Raw genomic sequence first — 19,270 nt, 5'->3', positions numbered from 1 at the left:
AAAAATGCCTGTTACTGTCCTTTGCCAATTTCTTAACTGGAATGTTTGTTTTGTTGTTTTGAATCTCTTGAGGTCTTTATAGATTCTGGATGGTAACCCTTTATCATTTGTGTAGTTTGCAAATATTTTCTCCATTCTCTCAGTTGCCTCTTTACTTTGCTGAGTGTTTCTTTTGCAGTGCAGAAGATTGTCAGCTTGATGTATTCCCATTTGTCAATATGGCTTTGATTGCTTTTGCTTCTGGGGTCTTTTCCAAGAAGTGTTTCCCTATGTTGATGTCCTGCATAGCTTCTCCCAATGTTCTCTAGTAATTTGATGGTATTGGGTCATGGATTTAGGTCTTTGATCCATTTTTCAGTGGATTTTTGTGTAAGGTGTAAGGTAGGGGTCTACTTCGTATTTCGGCAGGTGGAGATCCAGTTTCCCCAGCACCATTTGCTAAACAGACTGTCATTCTCCCATGGATTGATTTTAGCTCCTTTGTCAAAAATAGCTTGGTTGTAGATGCATGGATTGATTTTTGGAGTCTGTGTTCTGTTCCATTGATATACAAATCTCTTTTTGTTCCAGTACCAGGATGTTTTAGATTTTAAGTGTCCTGTAATATGTCTTGAAATCTGGTGTTGTGATGTCCCCAGCTTTGCTTTTTTTAAGAACAAACATTTTAGTAATTCTGACTAGTTCAGTTACTTAAGCAGGCTTCATTTTGCCACATTTATGACAAGATTATGAAGCCCATGAAATTTTCTCCAAGCATGGAAAGCCAAGACAATGTGGCAAAAAAAAAAAATGACCTAAATGAAAGATTTCTGTGAGTGAGATCCCAGTGGAAAGAACATGCCATCAAAGAAGGAGGTACCTTTCTCTGAAGGGAAGAGAGAACTTCCACTTTGACTATGGCCTTGTCTAAGATCGGAGTTGGTGAACTCAAGAGGCTTCCATAGCCTTGACAGCTCATCACAAGAGTCTCCGGTGATTACTGATGTCTTAAATAAGAGTGTCAATTGTTAAATCAACAACAGGAGTCACTGTGCACCTGCTCTCCGTGTAGGACCTCTGCTCTCAATGTATTGTAATATGAGAATTAATGGTGGGACTAGGGAAGATGGCGGAATAGAGAGGGAGGGAGCACAGCGAAGCTCCACTAAGGGAAGGTTCAAAGAGGGATGAAAATTTGTAGTTTTTAAGCCCTTCCTCAAACTGGAGTGTTGGGGTGGACACGCGGGGAGGACGCGGACGCCTGGGACTCAGGACACCAGCAGGAGTGTGTATGCACCAGCGCTGGAGGTCGAGGTGAGACGGGGCACTCGCCCAGCACCGCGGCACAGCTGCCGCCGCCCCTCCCCCAACACATCCTGGGACGGACACTGGGACATGCACGACTGAGTGGGGGAGGAAATAGAGAACGGAACAGAGTGAGTGGCGCCGGCGGAGAGAGTGCACGATTCAGGGACACTAACTGAGAGACTGAGTAAGCCAGTGTCTCTTGGCGCCTCCCCGGAGCTCCAGCGGGCAGGAAGCAGCCATTTTTTTTGTTTACATTCGGGCTTAAAGGAGAACTATCTTTGCCTCCACACTAACCTTCGGAGGCGGAGCCCAAAGGTGGAGCTGAGGGTGCTCGAGGGAGGGCAGCCCGAAGCCCTGAGACCTGACTACTCAAGTTACTGAATAGAGCCTCCTGGTGGGGAAAAAGCACAGGATCCAGAGCTGCAGTGGGCAGAGAGCAGCCATCCTGTCTGTTTACCTGCGGGCTGTGTAGAGCAGCCTGGTTACACAGGATATTGGTAGAGACTCACAGCAGCCTATAGTAGAGGGAAATCAACCCGAAAAATCACCCAGATGGAATGCCAAAAAACAAAACCAAAAACAAAAAAAACATAGAAGATAATATAAATTTGCCAATGGAGCAGGCTAAACCAACAGAGGCAGAAGAAGAAGAAGTTGAAAACATGCCAGAAAAAGAATTCAGAAAATTAATAATCAGAATACTTAGAAATAATGAGAAATAGTGTCAAGAGCTGAATGAAAAACAAGCCCAAGGATTAGAGATCTTAAAGAGAAGCCAGAATGAGATACTAGAACTGAAAAACTCAATTGACCATATAAAAAACACCGTGGAATCCCTCGGAAATCGAACAGATGAAATAGAAGACCGAATATCAGAATTCGAAGACAAACTTCCAGAAATAATACAGTCAGTTCAATCGCAGGAAGAAGAAATTAAAAAATTAAAAAACACGGTCGGAGACCTACAAGATTCAATCAAACGGTGTAATGTTCGGATAATAGGAGTCCCTGAGGGGGTGGAAAGAGAGAATGGATTAGACGGTGTCTTCAACGAAATAATATCAGAAAACTTTAAACAAAGGCAGCTGGATAACAACACACAAATACAACAGATAACCAGGACCCCGAACAGAGTAGACCAGAAGAGAAATTCACCACGACACGTTGTGGCAACACTCAGTTCAGTGACACACAAAGAACAAATCCTAAAATGTGCCAGAGAAAAGTGACAAATCACATTCAGGGGTAAGTCAATCAGACTCACCCCAGACTTCTCATCGCAAACACTATAGGCAAGGAGACAATGGCATGATATATTCCAAGTTTTAAAAGACAAACAATGCCAACCTAGAATACTATATCCTGCAAAGCTATCATTTGTGAATGAAGGGGAAATAAAGATCTTCCACGACAAACAGAAACTGAAAGAATTTGTATCCACGCGTCCAACCCTACAACACTTGCTCAAAGACGTGCTGCACACAGAAATACAAAAACAAGAACTTCACTGCAAAAAAAAGCGAATGTAGAGTAACCCACAAACAAAGTTCAAAATACATAAACAGCTCGTTTCAGGAAACATGAAGGGAAAAAGACAGTACTTAACAGTAATCACATTGAATGTGAATGGTCTTAATTCCACGACAAAGAGGCACAGACTAGCGGATTGGATAAAACAAGAGGATCCAACTATATGCTGCCTTCAGGAGACACACCTCATCAGCAAAGATGCACGCAGACTGAAAGTGAAAGGATGGAAAAAGATACTCCAAGCTAATGGAAATCAAAAAAGAGCTGGTGTGGCCATCCTAATATCAGACAAAATAGACTTTAACATAAAAACTATTAAAAGAGACAGAGAAGGGCACTATATAATGATTAAAGGATCTATCCAACAGGAAGACATTACTATTATAAATGTATACGCACCTAATTACAGGGCGCCTGGCTACCTGAAAGAATTACTAAAGGATTTAAAGGGCGATATAGACTCAAATACAATAGTAACAGGGGACTTCAACACCCCACTCTCACCAATGGACAGATCAACCAGACAGAAATTCAACAAGGAAACAACTGAGCTAATTGACGCCATAGACCAAATAGACCTAATAGATATCTTCAGAACCCTCCACCCCACAGACACAGAGTTCACGTATTTCTCCCCAGTACATGGAACATTCTCTAGGATTGACCATATACTAGGCCATAAAGGGAGCCTCAACAAGTTCAAAAAAATTGAAACTATACCATGCAGCTTCTCAGACCATAGTGCAGTGAAACTTGAAATCAACAACCCAAGAATCTCTACACCATATGCAAATATATGGAGAATGGACAACATGATCCTAAATGAACAGTGGGTCATCGAAGAAATTAAAAGAGAAATCAAAAGATTTCTAGAAACAAATGAAAATGATAACACAACCTATCAAAACCTGTGGGACACAGCAAAAGCAGTGCTAAGAGGAAAGTTTATAGCAATTAGTGCCTACATCAAGAAGCTGGAAAGGAACCAAACAAATGAACTCTCCATGCACCTCAAGGAACTAGAAAAACAGCAGCAAATCAAGCCCAAATCCAAAAGGAGGAAAGAAATACTAAAGATCAGAGAAGAAATAAACAGAATTGAAACAAAAAAAAAAAACAATACAAAAGATCAACAAAACCAGGAGCTGGTTCTTTGAAAAAATAAACAAAATTGACACACCATTGGCCCAACTAACCAAAAAAAGGAGAGAGAAGACCCAAATCTGTAAAATCAAAGATAGTAATGGAAATGTAACAACTGACACAATAGAAATAAAAAGAATCATCAGAAACTACTACAAAGAGATGTATGCTAACAAATTGGGGAACCTGGAAGAAATGGATAGATTCCTGGACAAATGCAACCTTCCTAAACTGAGCCGTGAAGATATAGAAAATCTAAACAGACCCATAACCATGGAAGAAATTGAATCAGTAATAAACGTACTACCGAAAAAGAAGAGCCCAGGACCGGATGGCTTCACTGCCGAATTTTACCAGGCATTTAGAGAACAACTAACCCCAGTTCTTCTCAAATTATTCCAAACGATTGAAAGAGAGGGAATCCTCCCAAATTCCTTCTACAAAGCCAATATCACCTTAATTCCTAAGCCCGGAAAAGACACAGCAGAGAAAGAAAACTACAGACCTATCTCCCTGATGAACATAGATGCAAAAATACTCAATAAAATTCTGGCAAACCGAATCCAACTACACATCAGAAAGATCATTGACCCGGACCAAGTGGGATTTCTCCCTGGTATGCAGGGATGGTTCAATATTCGAAAGTCAATCAGCGTAATCCAGCACATTAACAAATTGAGAAACAAAAATCATATGGTTATCTCAATAGATGCAGAGAAAGCATTTGACAAAATACAACACCCCTTCATGATGAAAACCCTAAGCAAATTGGGGTTAGAAGGAACATTCCTCAACACAATTAAGGCAATCTATGATAAACCAAAGGCCAGCATCATATTGAATGGGGAAAAGTTGGAGGCATTTCCATTGAGAACTGGCACCAGACAGGGATGCCCACTCTCACCATTGCTATTCAATATAGTCCTAGAAGTCTTAGCCAGAGCCATCAGGCAAGAAAAAGAAATTAAAGGGATACAAATGGGAAAGGAGGAAGTCAAACTATCCCTGTTTGCAGATGACATGATACTATATATAGAGGACCCAATAAACTCCTATAAGAGGCTACTGAAACTCATAGAAGAGTTTGGTAAAGTAGCAGGATACAAAGTCAACACTCAGAAATCAACAGCCTTTGTATACACAGGCAATGCCAGGGCCGAGGAAGAACTACTAAGATCAATCCCATTCACAATAGCCACAAAAACAATAAAGTACCTTGGAATAAATTTAACCAAGGAGGTCAAAGACCTCTATGATGAAAATTACAAAACACTAAAGAAAGAAATAGAAGATGACACAAAAAAATGGAAAAACCTGCCATGCTCATGGATTGGAAGAATCAATATCATCAAAATGTCCATTCTCCCAAAAGCAATTTACAAGTTCAATGCAATACCAATCAAAATACCAAAGTCATTCTTCAAAGACCTAGAAAAAACGATGCTAAAATTCATATGGAGAAACAGGAGACCCAGAATAGCTAAAGCAATCCTTTACAATAAAAACAAGGCCGGAGGCATCACAATTCCAGACTTCAAAGCATACTACAGGGCAGTTATAATCAAAACAGCCTGGTACTGGTACAAAAACAGATGGATAGACCAATGGAACAGAATAGAATCACCGGAGATCAATCCAAACATCTATAACCAACTCATATTTGACAAAGGACCTAAAACCAACCCCTGGAACAAGGACAGCCTCTTCAACAAATGGTGCTGGGAAAACTGGATGTCCACATGCCGCAGTATGAAGCAAGACCCCTACCTTACACCTTATACAAAAATCCACTCAACATGGATCAAAGAACTAGAGTTGCGCCACGACACCATGAAACTAATTGAGAGCATAGGGGAAACCCTCCAAGATATCGGAATAGGCGAAGAATTCCTGGAGAAGACCCCACAGGCACGGGTAATCAAAGATAAAATAAACAAATGGGATTACCTAAAATTGAAGAGTTTCTTAACAGCAAAGGAAACAGTCAGGAAAGCGAAGAGGCAACCAACAGAATGGGAGACGTTATTCGCAAACTACACAACAGATAAAGGATTAACAACTAGAATCTACACAATGATCAAAAAACACCACAGAATCAAAACAAACAACCCAATAAAAAAATGGGCCAAGGACCTTAACAGGCATTTTTCAAAAGAGGAAATCCAAATGGCCAACAGGCACATGAAAAAATGCTCAGGATCCCTAGCCATCAGGGAAATGCAGATCAAAACCACAATGAGATACCACCTCACTCCGGTTAGATTGGCTTACATACAGAAATCAACCAACAACAGATGCTGGCGAGGATGTGGAGAAAAGGGGACACTAATCCACTGTTGGTGGGAATGCAAGCTGGTAAAGCCACTATGGAAGACAGTCTGGAGAGTCCTCAGAAACCTGAACATAGCACTACCACAGGACCCAGCCATCCCACTCCTTGGAATATACCCAAATGGAATTAAAGGGGTGAAAAAAGCCATTTGCACCTCAATATTTGTTGCAGCTCAATTCACAATAGCTAAGACATGGAATCAACCTAAATGTCCATCAACGGATGACTGGATAAAGAAACTATGGGATATGTACTCTATGGAACACTATACAGCAGTAAAAAACAACGAAATCCGGGCATTCACAACAAAATGGAGGAAACTGGAAAACATCATGCTGAGTGAAATAAGCCAGTCCAAAAGGGATAAATATCACATGTTTTCCCTGATTGATGGCAACTAAACGAGCACCTAAAATGATACCCATTGAAGTGAAATGGACACTATGAGAGACAATGACATGAGCAGCCCTTGTCTAGACTGCTGAGGAAAAACTTACTATTTTGTTCCTTTAGTATTTTTGTTGTTGTTGTTGTTGCTCGGTATGCTCTACACAAGACCACTGGTTGAACTCTGCAATCAATGCACAACCATTCTTAAGCGTTTAAAAATTAAAAGGAAATTGATCTTTGTGGAACATGGGAGTGGGAATAAGAGAGGGAGGAGATATATAGGACGGCACATACTCACTCAGACCTACCTCCAATGGTGGAACTGGAAATGTGCCAGGGGATTTCAACTCAATCTTACCAAGGAGGCAGGTACCAATGCCAGCACACTTGGTAAAGAGACAAATATAAATACACAACTGATCCAAAAGATAGGGTAAGTGTCGAAGAGATTACACAAATAAGACCAGTGTAAGCAAATAATGAAAGATAGAATCAAAAGGGTTGAGAATGATCCTGCGGGGGAAGCAGGTCACACAGCAGACGCATAGAATGGCAAATGCCCAAAACAGCACTCCTGCCTCAGAATCAACCCTTGGGACATTCGGATCTGACTAAAAGGTCCATGAGAGTCTCGCAGGCATGGAAAGCCATGACACGGTGGCAAAAAACAATCTAAATGAAGGATCCTGGCGAACAACACTCCAGCAGAAGGATCAGGCCATCAAGGAGAGAGGCGCCTTTCTCTGAAGGGAGGAAGGAACCTCCACTGTGATATGGCCTTGACTAAACAAATTCAGAGTTGGTGAACTCAAGGGGCCTCCATAGCCTAGACAGCTCGTAGCAAGAGTCTCGGGTGATTGCTGACGTCATAAATAAGAGTGCCAATTGTTAAATCAACAACGGGAGTCACTGGGTTCATGCTCCCCTCGCAGGATCTCTGTCCTTAATATGTTTATCTATGAAACTCAAAAACAACACTACTAGTCGAACAATACCCTATACCTGGTTCGGTTGTGTGAGTGCAACCTGTTGAAATCCCTGCTTAGTATATACTAAATTGATCTTCGGTATATGAAGGTAACCGAAAATGAAACGTGATGAAGGGGGGAGAGGGGAGAGGAAGTGGGTGAGGGGAGGGCCACGGGAGGGAGGGAGGTCGGGGGGAAGCCACAACAATGCAAAAGATGCATTTTATATTCTACTTAAAACTATTGGTTGAGCTCTGTAATTAATACACAATTACTCTTAGGTGTTTAATTAATGCTATAACTAGTACTCAAATAGTATTTTACACTTTATGTTTCTGTGTGGGAGCAAAATGTGGTAATCTTTACTTAACATATGCTAAATTGATCTGTATATAAAGATAATTGAAAATTAATTGTGATGTGAAGGGGAAGGGAAGAGGGAGTGGGAGAGGGGAGCGTTGTGGATGGGAGGGAAGACACGGAGGGGGGGGAGGAGGCTATTGTGGTCCATAAGCTGTACTTTGGAAATTTATGCTCATTAAATAAATAAAAAAAGAGAATTAATGGTAAAACTACTACTCAAACAGTACTCTGTATTTTTTGCATCTTTGTGGGTGCAGTCTGTAGAAATCTTTACTTAGTATATACTAAATTGATCTTCTATACATAAAGATAATTGAAAATGAATCGTGATGTGAAGGGGAAGGGAAGAGGGAGTGGGAGAGGGGAGCGTTGTGGATGGGAGGGAAGACACGGGGGGGGGGGGAGGCTATTGTGGTCCATAAGCTGTACTTTGGAAATTTATGCTCATTAAATAAATAAAAAAAAGAGAATTAATGGTAAAACTACTACTCAAACAGTACTCTGTATTTTTTGCATCTTTGTGGGTGCAGTCTGTTGAAATCTTTACTTAGTATATACTAAATTGATCTTCTATACATAAAGATAATTGAAAATGAATCTTGATGAAGAATGGGATGGGAGAGGGATTGGGAGATTGGATGGTTGCGGGTGGGAGGGAGGTTATGGGGACAAAAGCTGCTATAATTCAGAAGTTGTACTTTAGAAATTTATATTTATTAAATAAAAGTTGAAAAAATAAATAAAATCCAGTCAGGTGCACTGAACTCTGTTTGCCTAACACATGCTCATTGCCAATCAATGCACTTAAAAATTGTCGCTCCCCGTCTTCGTGGAGGAACGACACAGGACCCTGCGCTGTTCTTTTGTCTGCTCGGCCCTCCCCGGGTTTGCTGCTGGTTCTTCCCGGGTTGGCTACCGTCCCTTCCACCTCCGTGGAAGGGCGGTTCCCCCTGCCACATTCCCCACTTCCGCGGGGGAGCGGCACACCGCCGGCCGGCTCTCTCGGGGGCTGCACAGGTGTTCCTCAGGTGGATGTTCCCCTTAGATGTTCCTGGTGCATGTTGTCTCTCTCCTCCTTTATAGTCCTCTTCCACCAATCCCAACTCTGCTACCCACACGCCGAGTACGCTGCTCTCCTCCAATCAGGAGCAGGTCCTACAGTTTATTGGTTGAACTGGAGGCAGCTGTGTAGAAGCTGTTTCTCCCTTCTCAGCGCCATATTGTGGGAGAGCAGATGCATAGAATAAGTCTTAATTCCAGTAACTTAGTCTAGTCCGAGTTGCTCCCCACAAAAATAAATAAATAAATAAATAAATAAATAAATAAATAAATAAACAAGTAAAAACATAACAGTTGTGAGGAGGAGTGAGGAAGTAACTGAAAAAGGTTAAGAAGGAATCTATAAACTGGTTTACATGCAGATGTCTGAGTTATCCTTTAAGTGTCTCTGACTTTTCTTCTATTTCATTTCCTACTCAACATCTTGATATCAGTAAACCATTGACTATGAAGTTAATTTGTGTGACAACAATATGCTTTTAATATAAATAAGAGGAAGTTCATGTTAAAAAGAACAGCATCACACTCAAATATTGTACATAGTAGTGTACACCTGGTACTGCTATATTTTTCAGAACACATTTAGCTTTTCCCATAAGTATTAACAAGCAGCAATTCTGAGGATAACATTTGATGCCAGATAATATCTTCAGTGTGTTAAAATAATAAAATTGTCCCCATGTTCTTATGCTAATGAATCAAGAGACTCCAACTACCAATATTAATTAGAAATTACTGAGTATTCAAAAATGTCACAGCCTTGTATGTGTACAATAGTGCCTCTTTTAAAATTTGACATGCCCAAGACCCCTAAATTTGAGACAGTAATTATATTTTTTGGTACATAATTACTTTTGTCACTTGTCTTTAGAAATTGGAGTGAGAGTAAATGGAAAAAGAAGAACCTTGTTTCTCACTTAAGGAGTTAGTCTCATATAAATTATGTCTATTTTCCTGAACCCATACCAATTATTTCCAGTTCCTTTAACAATAATGTAAATGAATTGTTAAACTATTTATAACATTTTAAAATGAGTTTCTAGGGAAAATCTCTTTAACAGAAATCCGTAAGAAGATAACACGAGTTTCAAGGCAATACTGTTCTTTGAAAAAATCTTCATATGACTTATAATAAAATGCCTGATCATAAATACAATTCATGTTAAAAATAAGATAGAATATGGAACTATATCTGTCATCATATAACAAAACTACAGAATGCAATCATTTTGTGTTTAGCGTTTCTGTTTCAACAAGATCATTTCTAGTACAGCTGGTAGTAACCTGTGGTTCAATGGAACTCACAGCTGTATACTGGATGCCATTTTATACTGTGTTGATGATTAATGATCTAGATCATGTAATAACAATTTAAAAAAAAAAAGTAATAGGCTGGCGCCGCGGCTCACTAGGCTAATCCTCTGCCTGCGGTGCTGGCACTCCAGGTTCCAGTCCTGGTCGGGGCACTGGATTCTGTCCCGGTTGCCCCTCTTCCAGTCCAGTTCTCTGCTGTGGCCTGGGAAACCAGTGGAGAATGGCCCAAGTGCTTGGGCCCTGCACCTGCATGGGAGACCAGGAGAAGCAGCTGGCTCCTGGCTCCTGGCTTCAGATCAGTGCAGTGCGCCGGCCATAGCGGCCATTTGGGAGGTGAATCAACGGAAGGAAGACCTTTCTGTCTCTTTCTCTCTCACTGTTTATAACTCTGTCTCTCTCTCTCTCACTGTCTAACTCTGCCTGGAAAAAAAAAAAAAACTAATATACAATGCTTTTAAAATTTGTATTTGTCTATATTTATTTGAAAAGCAGATAGCAAGAAAGAGATCTCCAATTGTTGTTTCACTTTCCAAACACATGTAAAAGGTGAGACTGGGCCAGGCAAAAACCAGGATGTTGCTCCCCCTCTTCTTGGAGGAATGACACTAGACCCTGCGCTGTTCTTTTGTCTGCTCGGCCCTTCCCGGGTTTGCTGCTGGTCCTTCCCGGGTTGGCTGCTGATCCCTCCACCTCCGTGGAGGGGCGGCTCCCCCTGTCACTTTCCCCACTTCTGCGGGGGAGCAGCACACTGCCGGCCGGCTCTCTCGGGGGCTGCTCAGGTGTTCCTTCAGATAGATGTTCCTGGTGCATGTTGTCTCTCTCCTCCTTTATAGTCCTCTTCCACCAATCCCAACTCTGCTACCCACACGCTGAGCACGCTGCTCTCCTCCAGTCAGGAGCAGGTCCTACAGTTTATTGGTTGAACCGGAGGCAGCTGTGTAGAAGTTGTTTACTCCTCTCCCAGCGCCATATTGTGGGAGAGCAGATGCATAGAATAAGTCTTAATTCCAGTAACTTAGTCTAGTCCGAGTTGCTCCCCACACCAGGAGCCTGAAATTCAGTCTGGGTTCTCCTGTGCGGGTGACAGGGATACAACTACTTGAGCTTTGAGCTGCTGCCTCCCAGGCTGTGCATAAGTAGGAAGACAGAATCAGAAGTGGAGCAGAGACTGGAATGCAGTCACTCTGATAAGGGATGCTGTCATCCCAAGTAGCATCTTAACTGTTGTGCCAAGTACCTGCCCAAAATTGGATGTTTTTACATATTCTATAGTTCTAGTTATTGAGAATTTTTAGTAATTAGGAGATAATGTAGTTACCAAGAGAATCTGAAATAAATACTGATGCTCATAAAAGCAGTTCCTATGAATTTTTAACCTAAGAATGGTTTGATAAGGTAAAGGTACTAGAAATAGAATAAGCATTTCTCCACCATTTATCAACTGTACTAAACACTGAGCCAGCTGTTTCTAATGTGCCATCTCATTTGGCTCCAAGTACTGAATAATGATTGATTATAAACCTTTGTTTTACAGATAAGATATGTTCAGAGGAGTTAGATGCTTAGAGTAACTTCAGGTGTAATTGGTACATTCCAATTTTACTGTTATTCTCTTTGAACCGTTTCCCTCCCTAATGAAATTTTGGTGAATCTGGACTCTAAGTAGATCCTAGAAGCATAATCAAGTACAGAGATACCATAAGGAGTACTTGGACTATTGTGGCACTTACTTTCCTCGAATTGGGAATACCTGAATGCAACAGACAGATGCTGAGTTCATGTAAATGCTCAAACTCGGCATAAGCAGAGGGGATAAAGAATATTTTGATGGTGACTGTATATTAAATTTAAGAATCCAAAGCCTTAATGAAATGTATTTTCATTGTCAGTCCTGGAGCCCTTTATTTAAAACAGGGGTAAGTGGAACTAGAGTGTGAACCGAGGGAAAAATAGCCTTCTGATGAGCATGGCAGTGCTTTCTAAGCAAGGGGATATTTGGTAGAACTGAACTTAACATTTCTATACTGTCAGATGTTAGATGCATACCATGTCCTCAGTACTCTGAAAATTTTCACCCCAACTCACAATAAGCATGTTGTCTTCTTTTCAGTAGTCACTATCAGGCTAAACCCATTTTGTCATTACTTACTAGATTTTCTTGGTGTTTAACTTTAATCTGATTTCAGTGATGTCACTGAGTAGAATGTATGAACAGAGGAATGCATTGATTGCAGAGGGGGAAGGAACTGAAGAATGGAGGGCTATAATTTAGTGATTAGGTGTTATTTTCCTCACTCCACCTTACATCTCTAACAATGCTAATTTTCAGCAATATATGAAGCAACTAGATTGGGTCACTTAAAGCTACTGTTATTCTCATGTAAACAATTTGGAAGTTCAAGCATTAATTCAGGACTTAGAATTAATAACATATTTCTGCAGACCTTGAAAGTTTGCTGTAACTTCAGCCCTTCTTTTTCTGAGTTGACAAAAATCACATTTCTTTTCTACACTTAAGGTATCTATTAGAGGGTGGTGGTCAGAATGTATTGCCTGGCAGTCAATTAGGTGAATATTGGCTTCATGCTGCTTGCTTTATAATCCTTGATCTGAATGTGTGTAAATGAGTTTTTTAAAAAAATTAGATGTTAATATTTATTTAGTTTATACCATGTACCAAGTAAGATGTTCAGCAATTACACCTTGTTCAGTCTTCATTAGCCCAATTTTGCAAATAATTAGTAAGCTGAAGCTTGGCATGGTTGAAAACATTCACAAGGCCTGAGACTGGTTAGTGTTGAATTCTAAAATCAATACCAAGAAATCTGGCTTCAGATATATACGTATGACTACTGTGAAACATCTCATAAACATACACCACATTTTTTGTCAATCTAGAACATACTATATCCTTTTCCATTTGTATTCTGAAATGTGTAGGTCTCTTCCATCTTCATCGAGCTCCTTTTCTGATACTGGGAAGTGTTTAGAATCTTTATGATCTTTGAAATCTCTCAATTGAAAAGGTCTTTTGTCGCTCCCCGTCTTCGTGGAGGAACGACACAGGACCCTGCGCTGTTCTTTCGTCTGCTCGGCCCTCCCCGGGTTTGCTGCTGGTTCTTCCCGGGTTGGCTACTGTCCCTTCCACCTCCGTGGAAGGGCGATTCCCCTGCCACTTTCCCCACTTCCGCGGGGGAGCGGCACACCGCCGGCTGGCTCTCTCGGGGGCTGCGCAGGTGTTCCTTCAGATAGATGTTCCTGGTGCATGTTGTCTCTCTCCTCCTTTATAGTCCTCTTCCACCAATCCCAACTCTGCTACCCACACGCTGAGCACGCTGCTCTCCTCCAATCAGGAGCAGGTCCTACAGTTTATTGGTTGAACCGGAGGCAGCTGTGTAGAAGCTGTTTTTACTCCTCTCCCAGCGCCATATTGTGGGAGAGCAGATGCATAGAATAAGTCTTAATTCCAGTAACTTAGCTTAGTCCAAGTTGCTCCCCACAGTCTTTTAGAACCCCCTTTTGGTAGCTCAGGGGTTGTCAGTAAACAGATACTTCTAACAAGAAGGTAAAATTATGGTTATTGTTATAAAGATGAATAAAGCTATGAAATCAAATGTAAGTAAATGGATATAATAATAGCTCTTCTTGGAGAGGCAGTTAGTGAAGCTTATTTAAACTACCCAGCAAATTTGCAACAAAGTTATATACTGTAAAAAGATCCTCACCAAGATTTTGATGATATTGTGACTAGCCAGGCTTATCAAAGTGAATATTTGATTGAAAATAAAGGTAGAACATCTGCCATTCTATGAGTCTGCTGTGCATCCTGCTTCCCATGTTGGATGGTTCTCTCCCTTTTTGATTCTATCAGTTGGTATTAGCAGACACTAGTCTTGTTTGTGTGATCCCTTTGACTCTTAGACCTATCAGTGTGATCAGTTGTGAACTGAAGTTGATCACTTGGACTAGTGAGATGGCACTGGTACATGCCACCGTGATGGGATTATATTGGAATCCCCTGGCACGTTTCTAACTCACCATGTGGGGCAAGTCCGATTGAGCATGTCCCAAATTGTACATCTCCTCCCTCTCCTATTGCCACTCTTATAATTTAACAGGGATCACTTTTCAGTTAAAATTTAAACACCTAAGAATAATTGTGTGTTAATTACAGAGTTCAACCAATAGTACTAGAACAACAACAAAAAAATACTGAAATTTTAGGCATGGAAAGCCAAGACACTCTGGGGAAAAAAAAGAACTAAATGAAAGATCTCCGCGAGTGAGATCCCAGTGGAAAGAATGGGGCCATCAAAGAAGGAGGTACCTTTCTCTGAAGGGAGGAGAGAATTCCACTTTGACTATGACCCTGTCGGAATAACATCAAAGTCGGCGAACCAAAAGGCTTCCATAGCCTTGGCAACTCATGACTAGAGCCTAGGGAGATTACTGACGCTATAAACAAGAGTGTCAAATTGTTAAGTCAACAACAGGAGTCACTGTGTACTTACTTCTGATGTGGGATCTGTCCTTAATGTGTTGTCCAATGTGAAGTAATGCTATAACTAGTACTGAAACAGTATTTTACACTTTGTGTTTCTGTGTGGGTGCAAACTGATGAAATCTTTACTTAATATATACTGAATCAATCTTGTATATAAAGATAATTGAAAATGAATCTTGATGTGAATGGAATGGGAGAGGGAGTGGGAGATGGGAGGGGTGCGAGTGGGAGGGAAATTATGGGGGGAAGCCAATGTAATCCATAAACTGTACTTTGGAAATTTATATTTACTAAATAAAAAAAATCTGAATCACACAAAATAAATAAAGGTAGAAGTCATTTTCAGATATTTCATTGATCCCTACAGGGAATATAGAATCCAGCTCATTAGAGTGGTGATGGAAAGAAGGAAGAACAGGCTGTAGGAGAAAATGGGAGGTGAAAGAGAATTTGCCTACCGCCCTAGCATTTCTGAGAAATCTGAAAACTGTCTGAGTTGTACTTGAAACTTTCACTTGGCAAAAATAACTTTTCAAGTCCAGATGTATTGCATTAGCTTAATTGATCATAAGTATCTAGGGATTTTTTTTGTTCCTTAGCTTTTCTAAGAGCATACTTTTGTAGATGTTAGATTAATTCATGCTCTTAGAAAGTCTTCTAGTTTCCAAAGATGCTTTGAAAATTTTATATGTGATAAAATTTTTGTTCTTATCAGTCTTTTGTGTATATGTCTATTGAAGCAAGCTAAAACACTGCAAACTACTTAAGTTCAATATTTATAATTTTATATTTTTCTAATTATATGCTGTGGTTTTTATGAAGTAGTAGATAGCCTTAGTATTGATCTGTATTATTTCTAAATATGTGTGCAAGACATGCAAAGATTTCATCTTTGTTAATCACTGAAGTGGGGGTAGTTAAATAAACTACATACATAGGTAGCTACTGTCCTCCCATGTTCGGGAACAGATGAAGCTTATGCTATCGCCAAAGGAACCATTTGGCCTTTCACAGAACTTATTGGAGACTGAACCTTAAATTGTTTTCTGTTGTACCACCTTTTTGTTACATGTTGCATTCTATTGTTTGTTGTTAAAACTTGAAATCAAAAATTACCTAGCGTTATATATTTCTATATATTTATTCTCTAACTACTCTTTAAGATGTATACTAGGAAATAGTAAAATGACTTAGATCTAAATAGATACTGAATTGACTCTGTAGTGTCTTTTCTTTTTAAGATGTTATTTATTTGAAGTAGTGGAGAGAGGGAGGGAGGGAGAGGGAGAGGGAGGGAGAGAGAGACTGAGAATCTTCATCTGCTGTTTCACTCCCTAAATGGTAGCAACAGCCAGTGCTGGGCCAGGCAGAAGCCAGGAACATGAAACAGACCTGGATTTCACACATGGATGGCAGGGGCACAAGAAATTGGGCCATCTTAAGCCAACCGACATCCCTACTTCCCTTCTTCCCTTCTTTGCTTTCTTCCTTCCTTTTTAGTGCTTGTCCTAAGCTACTTCTTTGAAAGTAACTTCACATCATGAGTGTGAGTGAAAAGAATTCAATACCACTGATGACATTTGAAAGAGGTTTAATAAAAGTCACATATAAATCATAAAATTGGGAACATGTACTAAGGGAGTAACAAATTTGGTTAGGTCCTTTAATTAGATAATTATTTAGAAGAAATAGACTTATTCACAGAGGTGTAACAAAATCTATATTTCTGAAATCTAAGCATTTTTAATGTTAAATTTCACTGCTGCCCTTTTCTCTTGTCATAAGGAGAAAAAGATTGTTATTTGACATTAGAGAACAAACATTGCTGACATTTGTACCTAATAATGGTATAGAAATTTAATTAGCATGACGGGTTTTTCAAATATGGTACTAAAGCATCACTTTAATAAAAATGACAAGAAATACATAATGAAATATCATGTATGTATTTGTGTATGAATATATAAATTGTAAGTTCTTAATAAAATATGTTAAAGCATATAAATTTGAGGATATTATCTACTGACAGGCAAAAATTTTAGTATACTTCTCTGGGGATGCATCTATATTTGGAAATAATTTGGCTCATATTTCAGGCTTAATTAGCAAATGAGCTATAAATCTCCATTGTATAAATCTAGATAGGAGAAATTCAAATCCATGAGAAGTCAATATTTAACTAAACATTTCATTAAAAATAGCTTTTCAAAACTTTAGTGTATTTAAAAAAAAGTTATCTTGAGGAATACCTCAGTGGTCAAGGTCCTTCTTCATGGATTCCTACGTTGCTGAACAATTTGACATTTTCAATCTACCTTGTTGTGTCTGTCACTTTTGGTGCGTGTGATGATCAACTTTTGGAAAGTGGACCTTGGACCTTAAATATTGTATAATTTTTTTGATATTAGGCAGACTGTCTAATGCTGTGCCATGCATTAATATTAATTTTCAAAGTTTAGGTCTATGAAAATAAGAAATACGTTTTGCCTTAATTTCTCTCTTGTAGCCATTGAGAAAGCTCGGGTCAGTTTAACCTTTTTATTTTAATCTGATTAAAAGTGAAAGAATAGATAATTTTAAAAAGTCAGATATAATGGAAATATTAAGTCAAATACAGTTTATACAAAACTGTTGGGCATTCTTCAAGATGCTCATTTATGTGAAGAGACTTTCTTTGTTCCTTTAATTCCCCTCTACTCACTGTATAGATCCATATGGCTCTTGGATTTAATTTTAAAACTATCAGCTCACAACTAGCTTCACTGGTGCATTATGCTAACACTTACGCAAAATAATAAAATGTAAATCCTGGATCAATATGGCAAGAATACTATTTCTGATTCTTGAACAAATACATTAAAGCAGACATTATGTATCAGAGAAAATAAAGAGTATATTGGATCACATATGCTTTAGAGACTCAATCTGAGTTTGGAAATAAGTATTTCATAGATCAAATAGTGTTTTATTCCCTCATGTTCCTTTACCAAAATATATAAAAACAGTGAAAATACCAGCTTACATATAAAAATGTGAAAATTATTTCTTTCCTAGTAACTTTCAAAACATGTAACAAAATATACTATCATGTTGAATGACAAGAAAAATAATTGATTAAATTCTGAAAACCAACTTACGATATATTGACCATCAAATTGTTTAACTATTTTCTGAAAAAGTGTAGGTTGACATTTTGACACTTTCAAAGTGTTCCTGGTCCTGGCTTACATAACTCAGAAAACAGACTCAACATGAATCTCAAGGGCAGTACTGAATGTTAATGTTTCCATTTTTGGCCTCATGGCAGAAAGAGTTTTATTAACCCATATAAGCTCTGGATGTCAAAGGCATGATAGTATGAACGCCACACAAAATATTTATATATTCATTTTGTACTAAACTGTTTCACTTGAATATGTAACCTGAAAATCTAAAGAGATGAAGTAAAAAGAACCGATTTTATGATGCTCTAAAATGTTGAGGCTTGAAAACTAAATGTCCCAGGGTACAGATATTCATGCATTTGAAATTATGATTCAACCATTCTTGGAAGTTCCTCTAATGTCTGCCATATAGTTTGAATAACTAAGATTTAGATTATTGTTTCACAAGGAGGGACAGTAGGTTTGCCAGAGAGTTACAGGCTGAGTTCCAAATCTGCATCTCCATTTTTGCATGATCTAACAAAATATTCTATGAATCAAACTAGTTGGCTAGAAGTTTTGAGTTCTTGGTTGTGAGAAATGCTAAAAAATTGTGGCAGGTAAAGTCTTGGGGAACCCAGAACTCCCAGCAGAGTGTTTCTACTCTAGAGTAGCCTCCTCTGTTTACTATTCTTATGTAGGCTCTGTATTTACTCTTGTTTACCCCTATTTATCTTTACAAAAATGTATACTATATTTTTAAAGAGTGAAGGTACCACTTTATGATTGCAGTGTTTAATTGGGGAAAACAATGACATTTTCAAAGTCAAATCTGCAAGTTTGAGAGCTAGAATTGGAACTGCTCTGGTTATATTGCAGAGTTTAGTTGAGGAAAAATGATTATTTTCTGCCAAAGATAGTGTAATTGTAATCAGAATTTAAAGGGAAAAATAATTCTGCCTATATATTGTAATATTTGTGCAGTTATATGTGCCTGCCCTGTCCCCAAGTGTTTATTGGTAATTACTTGCTTAGACTATATAGTGAGAAGGAAGGAGAAATCTCTATTCTAGTCAATCTTACACTACATTTAGTGGAAACAAATAATGACTAAAATAATACAAAATAAAGTATTGAGTAGTGACAGTACTATGGTACTACGATTTTAGCAATGATGGAAGTAGAAAATAACTTGAACAACTTTAGATAGCATCCTTATGGAAAATGCCTGTGGAAA

The 19,270-nt window shown here is 39.1% G+C and overlaps 1 protein-coding gene across 15 annotated transcripts in view; it reads left to right on the top strand.

The window, feature by feature from the left end:
• Positions 1–19,270, top strand: part of DMD (dystrophin) — a 2,248,405-nt gene that overhangs the window by 720,770 nt on the left and 1,508,365 nt on the right. The gene's annotated exons all lie outside the window — the stretch shown is intronic.

The sequence above is a fragment of the Oryctolagus cuniculus genome, chromosome X (assembly GCF_964237555.1).
Source record: "Oryctolagus cuniculus chromosome X, mOryCun1.1, whole genome shotgun sequence".
NCBI lineage: Eukaryota > Metazoa > Chordata > Mammalia > Lagomorpha > Leporidae > Oryctolagus > Oryctolagus cuniculus.
This window is presented reverse-complemented; position numbering and strand designations above follow the sequence as displayed.